Source organism: Palaemon carinicauda, chromosome 30 (assembly GCF_036898095.1).
Source record: "Palaemon carinicauda isolate YSFRI2023 chromosome 30, ASM3689809v2, whole genome shotgun sequence".
NCBI lineage: Eukaryota > Metazoa > Arthropoda > Malacostraca > Decapoda > Palaemonidae > Palaemon > Palaemon carinicauda.
Window position 1 is genome coordinate 3,018,065 of NC_090754.1, and position 7,500 is coordinate 3,025,564.

Consider the following 7,500-nt stretch of genomic DNA (forward strand, 5'->3'; position numbering starts at 1 on the left):
TGGTAGCGGTAGAAACTTCAGCCGTAGTTCCAATGCCAGAGGGAACCACACGCTGTTCGGCCACTGGTGGGCCACTATTGCCGCTACTCCCTTGAAGGATCTCAGTTTGTTGAGGACCCTCAACAGAAGGTTGTGAAGAGGGAACAGATAAATCCTGGACCATCTGTTCCAGTCGAGGGACATCGCGTCCACTGCTTCCGCCAAGGGGTCCTCGTACGGGGACACGTACAGGGGCAACTTCTTGTTGTCTTTCGTCGCAAAGAGGTCTATCTGCAGTTCTGGGACTTAACTCAAGATGAAGGAGAACGATCCTGCGTCTAGGGACCATTCCGACTCTATCAGTGTGAACCTGGATAGAGCGTCCGCTGTCACATTGCTGACTCCTTGAAGGTGAACTGCCGACAGGTACCACTTCTTCTTTTCCGCCAGTCGAAAGATGGCCAACATCACCTGGTTGAGAGGTGGTGACCTCGATCCTTGTCGATTCAAGCATCTCACAATCACCTCGCTGTCCAGCACCAACCTTATGTGGATCGAGCGACGCGGGGAGACTTTCTTCAAGGTAAGGAGCACTGCCATAGCTTCCAGAAAGTTTATGTGAAATGTCTTGAATAGATTGGACCAAGTCCCTTGGGCCTTCTTCCGATGAGAATGACCTCCCCACCCCTCCTTCGAGGCGTCTGTGTGAATAGTCAACGAGGGGGGAGGTGGCTGAAGAAGTACCGACTTCTTTAGTTGTCTGGCTTGGGACCAAGGCCTGAGAAGAGTACGTAGACGAAGTGGAACTGGTCTTCTCAGATCTCTTCGCGCTTTTGATGCATAACTTCTCCAAACTCCGGTTGCATCCATTAGCTGTGCTCTTAGCACCGGGTCTGAGACCGAAGCAAACTGGAGAGAACCCAGCACTCTCTCCTGTTCGCGTCTTGATATCCTTTCGGAATCCAGAAGTCACTTGACAGAGCCAGCTATCTCCTTCCTCTTCTTCGCCGGGATGGAGAATTGGTGTGACATTAGGTCCAAGTGGATTCCCAACCACTGGAACTTTTGAGAGGGAGAAAGTCGAGACTTTTTTCTGTTGATCTTGAAGTCTTGATACTCTAGAAACTGGATCACCTGCAGGGAAGCTTGCAAGCATTCTGTCTTGGATGCTGCCCACACCAGCCAGTCGTCCAGTAGGCTACCACCTGAATTCCCTTTTGGCGTAATTGTTTGAGAGCTACGCTCGCAAGCTTCGTGAAGATCCTTGGGGCTATATTTAGCCCGAATGGCATGGCTCTGAAGGCGTATAGTCTTCGTTTTAGCTTGAACCCTAGGTAGGGGGAGAGTCGGCGATTGATTGGAACGTGCCAATAGGCGTCTGACAAATCCATGGAGACGGTAAATGCCCCCTTATGTGTTGCAGTGTTAGCATCTTGAACTTGCAGTTCACTATGAACTTGTTGAGTGGCAACAAGTCCAGAATGACTCTGAGTTTTTCCGAGTCCTTCTTGGGAACACAAAACAGCCTCCCTTGGAATTTGATGGACTTTACCCTTCGGATAACTTTTTTCTCCAACAGTTCTTGGATGTACTCCTCCAGAACGGGGGTGGAGTGTTGGAAAAACTGAGGGCACGGGGGTGGAGTGCTGTACCAGCTCCAGCCCAGTCCATTCTTGAGTAGGCTGTGGGCCCAGGGATCGAAGGTCCACAGATCCCGAAAATTCTGAAGTCTCCCTCCTACCGGTATCATCTCACTTCGACTGCTGTCCTGAGGTCTTGCCTCCCTGACCGCGACCACCCCTGAATCCCCTTCCCCTTGAGGGGCGCCTAGACGAGCCTCTGGCTGCTCATCTAGGCTTTGCTCGAAAGGAAGTTGACTGCCCTTCGAACGTAGGGTTGAATGCCGGGGACTGTGTCGACACGGCTTGGGGTACCCACTGGAATGTGGTCGGGGTTTGTGCCACCATCTGGGGCACTGAAGGCATAGGCAATTGCTGTTGCTGTTGCTGTCTAAATGGCTTGGCTGGCCGAGAGGGTAGCCTAGTCCTCTTAGTCTTCCTCTTTGGTTGGGGACCCTCATCCGGGGAAGACTTTCTCTTGATAGACAGGCCCCACTTCTGGAGAAGGTTTCTATTCTCCGTGGCAGCCTTATCAACAACCTCCTTGACCGATTCGCTAGGGAAAAGGTCTTTGCCCCAAATGTTGGAGGAGATTAGTTTCCTTGGCTCGTGCCTCACCGCAGCCGAGGCGAACACAAACTCCCTACAAGCTCTCCTCGCCCTGACGAAGCTGTAAAGATCCTTCGTCACTGTGGCCAGATGAGTCTTGGCCACTACCATGAACATCTCATGGACCTTGGGGTCACTTGCCATCGTCTCAAGAGTGGTCTGAAGAGACATCTAGGCAGCCAGTCTTTCTTTCGTCTCGAGCTCCCTCCGCAAAAGAAAGTCAGACAGCTTAGGGAGGTTCTCACCGAACTGACGTCCGGCAATATCAGCCTCCAACTTCCCGACTGAGAAGGTAAGATGGACGTCCTTCCAGTCCTTGTGGTCCATAGGTAGGGCCAGCGACAACGGTTTACACTCCTCCAAGGAGGGGCATGGCTTGCCAGCCTCGACTGCTTTTAACACATCCGCAAACCCTTTCTGCAAAAAGGGGAAGGCTCTAGCAGGAGAGGACACAAAGGAAGGGTGCTTCTTACTCAATGCAGCCACCTTTGAGTTCGTGAAGCCCCTCTCTTTCATCGAGGATGAAAGCAAAGCTTGAGCCTTAGCATGGTCCATCACTATGACCTCCTTCGGCTCTGTCTCCTCCTTTGAAGCTGGTTCCTTCCTCAAACGGACATAACAGTCCGGATACGACCCTGTGCTGGGCCAGAATTCCACCTCCTCTAGGGGAACTGAGCCCAACTTATCCGACATGACGATCTTTCCGACCGTCATCGGCATGTGCTCAGCATATCTCCACGGGTTAGCATCTGAGCACAAGGGAAGGTCTTTCATGTTGAGCCTCTTCTGGGGCCCACGTGATGCTGCAAGCTTCTGCATCTGCAGTTCCATTGTAGCCGCCTTCTCATTATTCTCCTTCTGCATCTGTTGGATCATTCCAACGATGGAGGAGAGGGCCTGTCCCAGCTCTACTGGGAGAGCGGACGATGTTGAGGGAATAGGTTCAGGGACCTGAACCGGAGCAGCCGACACCTCGTCGACCTCTTCCTCTTCAATAACTGGAGCCTGATCTTCATCCTGGCCTTCTGCCAGGAGGTCCTCCTCCAGACGCTCGGACACGTCTGACATCCTGTCGTCCAACTGGATGTCCTGCAAGGCGACCACGACTTCAGCATCCACTGGGATCTGAACTAGGGGGATCTCTTCTTGACGCTGGGGAATCACTGCATCAGCTGATGCCCTGGGGAAAAGGTAAGCCCTCATCTTCTCACTTGGAAGATAAGGTCCAGAGGTGTTCTTCTGGAAACCCCTTACCCAGGTACGAAGCTTCTCCCTTGCTATATCCCTTGACTCCGCCGTCCTAGGGGAATCAAAAGCCTCAGCAACCAGGTTAGTGCACACGGTACATACCTGAGGGTCCCAATACCGGAGATCACCCTTGGAGACAGCGCATGCTGCGTGTCTCCTACATAACTCATGTCCGCAGAAGTTCTTGCTGCGGACGTTGCAGAAAACACTTCCGCACTTCGGATGGTCCTCCTGTAAAGAGAAGAAATTTCCATGAGTATCAAGTGAACTATGTATCACTGGATATGCACAGTTTAGCATAACAAAACAGAAAGGAAAGACACACACTTGTGTTTCCCGCACAGTCAATTGTTGCAACCTTCCAGATAATAAAAAACGTATGGTTAATCTGTCCTAGAGCAACCAATAAAAAATTTCCAGAGGAAACAGGTGTAGCTCACACCTAAAGGATGATTTTAAAATACCAGATAGTAGATAAGAAAGAACTCACTTTCTTTATCTGTATGGCAACACCAAAGGGCTGTGCAAGACAACAAAAAAATGTTAGAAAACACAGTGTTGTAACAATACTCTACTATAGTTTTCTCCCTACAGTATATACTATACTGAAGAATACTGGTACAGTATAGAAGGTAATGTGCCGGCCGGCACTCACCATAACTAGCTCTAAAGTATACTACTTAAGAGCTATAAGGCGGCAGAACACTGGTTCAAATGCATGTGCCGGCGGCAACAGCCAGTGCCGGCCGGCAACTACACAAGGTAGCACCCGGCTGCCGGCCACTACTCATAGCGACCGGCAGACAATGGCGTGATAATAGCCGGCCGGCAAAGGTATACAACTGATGCTGGCTGGCAGCGAAAGAACCAGAGAACTCCGACTGCCCGGCTGCCGGCCACTCAGGCCGGCAGCCGGCTAGGGTACAACACTAGAAGAAAACAGAATGGATGCCGGGATAAGAGACTGTACTACCTCAAAGCCCGGCAACCCGAAAGAGTGCTCATAAGGAAGGGGAGAATCTAATTCAGGCTTCCTGACCAATGCCATCTGGCTCTACAGACAAACATGGATGAGGGACCAAGGGAGGTCCGGGCAGCACTCAAAGCAAAAGACCTTTGCCGGCCGGCAAGGGACTGAGTCAACTCCATATCTTAACCTATGCTAGGTACAGATGTAGAATGACGGACAGTAATGTAACGGCTAGGCCATTACAGAGAAAAGAGGGGGAAGGGACGAAGAGGGTCCTACCAACCTTGCTTTAGTAATGACTCACCCGCAGCCAAGAAAACTCATCTTAGCCTAAGGGAGATCCGAGGAGGGAGGCCAGCAATACTTGCCAACCTCCACGGAACCAAAGTAAGGAAGGTGTTGCTATTCCCAGAGAAAGGATCTTATCCTCGCCACCGAGAACAGCAACAAAGGACTAGTCTGCTAGATCACAAGAAGAAGGAATCATCTCGTACAGAAACCTTCGAAAGTGACCTAAGGAGGCTAAGCCTCCAATGTCTGTGTCAGTCTAGCGAGGGAGTCTCAACCCCAAGCCAGACAAAAACAGACTCAGACTAAGAACTCTGATGTTCTGCCCCCTCTCTGAAGCCAGACTTACTGGAACAGGAAGGAACAGTAACACCCTAATATAGTTGTATCGAAAGTTAATTCAGATAAACCACTAGGGTTAAGCCCAAAGCTTAAACAGAGGGAAAGGGATTGCACACCTTCTCCGAAGAAAAGAGAGCAACCGGGGAGTATGAGAAAGTATACTAAGGCCCCATAGGCAACTTAGCCTAGGCGCCAAGAGAATCGATTACCTAAATCACCGAAACTCACTCGTATACTATCTAGGAAGAAATCAATATAATCTTAAATGTATAAAACTGCTTAAAGCTTCAATAAAATTTTAAAAACACTCGGAAATCCAAATATCATGCAGGAAAGTACTAGGGCCAAACGACTAGGCTACACGGTCTAGCGTAGGCCAGAATCGGCGAATACTTCGCCAAGACAAATAATACTAAAAGCATCATATAAAGAAATCCTATGTAACGCTAAACAGCTAAAATTATTAAAGCAAAACAGCCGGGAACGTCGCTCTGGCTAACTAAAACTCATACCTAGCGAGCGACAGCGTCCAGGACGCCTCCGGTAGGCAACAGCTCTTGTAACAAAGATTATTACTATTAATCACTTTAAGAATTACCAAGAGCCTACATTTATACATAAAAGAAATAATACTCAACTTATCAGAGGCAGACAAAGTTGGAGAAAGCATAATAACTTGATTAAATCCAAGAATTTGCGAGAAACACAGGAAAAAACACCGAGTTGTTAAGCTACGCAAAAAGGAATGCAGATGGCGCCGTGAGCAGCGCAATGCCGCTTACGAAACGGGAGAAGAGAGAGCGTTGCGAGCGGCTCTCCTTTTTCTTTCTTGTTTTCGTTTTCTTGCTAATTGACCCCTTCGAAGTGTTATCTCTGTTAGGGGTGCAGATTGCCATGTGGCGTGTCAAGAATACGTCCTCTGATATTTCGCGATATCCCTGATTCTTTTATTAGGGATATTCGCTCCAGGAGTTAGAATTCTGGGTACCTTAAGGTAAATTCTCTGGGAATATCGCCGTAGTTGTAATAAACCCAAGGAAGCTACCCTATAGGAACTTCCATCAGGACGACATGGCTTGAGCCCAAAAACCATTGTATACGATGGAATAACTGAAGAGATGATATTGGCCGAAAACTGAGTGACTCGCAAAATACTTACACGATTATTTTATAGAATGTGGTATGAAGAGGAAAAGAAGACAATGAATTGGAGTGACGAGTATTGGTGAAAACCACCACAAGAAAAAAAAAAGAGAGAGAGAAATAAAGGGAGATGTTATCGACTAGTAATTACATACTCGTCACACTTATGGCAGTTGTCAAGATAATAGATAGTATGCTTATTCTGAAGACAGTAGACAGAAGCGTTGAATAAAATCTGTGAAATTAACAAGCAGTATTGAAAAAAAGGTAGCTGTACTGTTAAAATTTTAATTTCAAAACCTGTACAACAATGTGTAGTATATAAAAATCATCTTTTGACGGCATTTGTGGACTTTCAAAAAGTGTTTAATAGAGTTCACCAGCCAATTTTGTGAAGGGTTCTGTATTAGAATGGAGTTCCTGCTAGGTATGTAAATTTGATTAAGGCTCTTTAAGATCATAGGAAGTTAGTGAAGTCCTATCAAATATAATTTCCAAAGAACAGTGGAGTACTCCAAGGGAATGTGTTGTCACCCATGTTGATTATCCTCTTCATTGATTTAGTTATACATAGAACCGTTGGGGAGGGTAAAAGGATTGGAATAGACTGGTAATATGATATTAGATGACGTAGAGTAAGTTGATGATGCTGTCCTTGCAAAGCTTGCTCACCAGAATACGTGAAATATCACAGGAGGTTGGGTTCATCATAAATAGAAGAAAGCCAGAGAGCAGGGCCGTTGAACCCAATGCACTTGGGCCAATAGTGGCCTGTTTGATTTTGAAAGTGGCACGCAGGAGGAAATAAGAAAATTATATTTTTTGTTTATATCATGAAAATTATATTGACCGCTTATTCCTAATGAAATAAATATTCTTTGCAAAATAAACAACAAAATAGAAAAGATTCACTAGCGTCTGCTGAGTTACATTATGTTTTCAAATGATGATCTATTTAAAATAACAAAGCTCATCACTTACAACGCTGTACTAGTGACTGGGCTCTATTTTAAGCTCGTTTTAAAACTTATATTCTCTAGTTACCCCTATTTCATTAAAAATAGTACCAAGATCATAGTTCCCTTCTCTTCTCGTTTTCCCCCATCGGAATCAGAATGGCCTTGTGTACAAAGGGTATGTTGGTCTACATACCAATGTGTCACTGCAATGTTTTGGAATGTGAACTCTAATGCCAATGTGAAGAGTATTTCAGATGAAATAAAAATCAAAAGCTACAATGCCACAATGTATGGAAGCGAGGAGGAGGAAGGTTATTCTGGACATGCGGTAGATTTGTAGTGT